Consider the following 2,372-nt stretch of genomic DNA (forward strand, 5'->3'; position numbering starts at 1 on the left):
TGCAAATTGATTTTACAGCAGTAATTCTCTCAATTGTACTGATGTGTGAAAGCATTTTAGGCATGGCTTAAAATGGATTGAGTTCTCTTCAATTTTCAAGGCAGCTCTCAATTCTGCCTCCTTCCTCTGTGCTGAAACTAGAGCATGATTGTTTATTGACAGGGACCTCCAATTTCCTACTTGTGCATCAGCTCCTGTAACACCACAATGGACAGCGTATTGCAAAATAGCCTACAGCAGGGCCACGTGTAGGGTTCTTGGTGAGCTACAGTTACTATTGCATCTTCGAGTAACACCTGAAAAGTGACCTGATTAGACATAATAGTCTTATAGAAATATTCAAGTATGTGCTAGAACTAGGCTCCCAAAAAACCTATAGCCACATAGCTTCATACTTGTAGTTAAATGCTTGTGATGTGAAGTTCAGTGTGAATAGCTGCTTGTGTACTTTGATCAATTGTACATGATGATACGTGATGCAATAGTTTATTGTAATAAAGATCCTAATGATCACATAATGAAGGATTTTCACTTATGCGAGTGTTGTGGACCCAGACAACAGAGGAAGTGAAATTTCATTTCTTCCACAAAACAAGTTGAGAGATGTCCAGTGTTAGATAAAAAAACACTGCTAATATGTGGTTCACAGGTCCCTGTTCCAATCATCTACATTCTATAACAATCTTATCTGGCTAGTATCACCAGGTTGGGAAACTGGCACATATAAAAGAAAATTTCAGTGAGATTAAAGGGCTATTAAATGGAAAGAAAATACCCAAAAGTGTAATAGTTACTTTTTGTACATTTAACCTAATATTAAAGAAACATATTCTATCTCCTAATAACAATGGCACAACAAATAACAAAGATGTGAAATAAATAATTGCTAAGTTAATTTGACTATCCCTGGATTTCGATATACAGTCTAAAAAGCTGTTAACTCAAGTTGACTGGCCAGGCCTTTTAGAAGCTGGAGCAATGTTCACTGCCCAGATGTGATGATCACTCCTCCTAGTCTTGCTGGTTTTCTTTCCACTAACATTTTATTTCTTCAGTTCAGTCCTTTTAAATTTCCTTTCTAATTTCATTGTTTCCCTCTTAGCTCAGCTGCTTTTTTTTTTTTTTTTTTATGACATAGCATATATATCCCACTTGGACATCAATGGCATGAGTCTGGTTTACACTGAGTAGCCCCCTTTTCTCTGCTCTGGCAATATAATTTACTCCCAATTTAAGGCCCCTTTATACTGTCAAAGAGCTGTAAATGGACCTTTGTGAAAATGAGAATTAGGCCCCATAAATCCAAATATTAAATCCTTTTCAATCTCTGAAGGTTCTGTTTTACAAATAATATAACCTAAATCTAAACAAAATGCAATGTTTTATAGTAAAATGACCAAATACTGGTTGGTCTAGTACAGGGGTGGCCAACCTGTGGCTCCGGAGCCACACGTGGCTCTTCAGAAGTTAATATGCGGCTCCTTGTTTTGGCACCGACTCTGGGGCTGGAGCTACAGGCGCCAACTTTCCAGTGTGCCAAGGGGGGCTCACTGCTCAACCACTGGCTCTGCCACAGGCCCTGCCCTCACTCCACCCCTTCCTGCCTCCTCCCCTGAGCCTGCAGTGCCCTCGCTTCTCCTCACCTGCCACCCCCCCCCCACACACAAGCCTCCTGCATGTCATGAAACAGGTGCGGGGAAGGAGCAGGAGGCACTGATCGACAGGGCTGCAGGGGTGGGTGGGAGGCGCTGGGAGCGGGGTGTGGGAGCTGATGGTGGGCTGCTGATGTATTACTGTGGCTCTTTAGTAAGGTACATTGGTAAATTCTGGCTCCTTCTCAGGCTCACATTGGCCACCTCATCTAGTAAGTGTAACAGCAGCAGCCCTTGGGGCTGCCATGCAGGAAATTAGCATACTGGGGAGCATGATGAACACTGATCCTTCATCAGTTGGCGGAGGTCATTAGAGTGGTTTTTTTTTCCAGGTGGCAATCTCCAAATCAAAAAATTTAACTTGGATTTCATCGTATCTCACAAAATACTATCAACAGGCCATGGGACCAGCCCATTAAAAACAAAGTTAATGGCAGTATTTAATTTATTTGAAATGCAATTTCCAAAGCTTTAAAAGCCTTCACCCATAAAATATGATTGTCTCAGTAAATAGCAAATGGAGAGTTTAAGTGGAGAATTAAATGGAGAATTTCTTCATTTGGAGTATGGAGCTTAGATGGAGAATTTCTTGCTCTGTATATGTGCTTGCTGTCAACTGGGAGAGGCAAATAATAATATAAGGTTGCAAATAACAAAAGCAATAGGTTGCCACAAAAATTTTGTTGGGAAGGATTTGGGGCAGGAGAGGATACAGGCAGC

Source organism: Caretta caretta, chromosome 6, assembly GCF_965140235.1.
Source record: "Caretta caretta isolate rCarCar2 chromosome 6, rCarCar1.hap1, whole genome shotgun sequence".
Classification (NCBI taxonomy): domain Eukaryota; kingdom Metazoa; phylum Chordata; order Testudines; family Cheloniidae; genus Caretta; species Caretta caretta.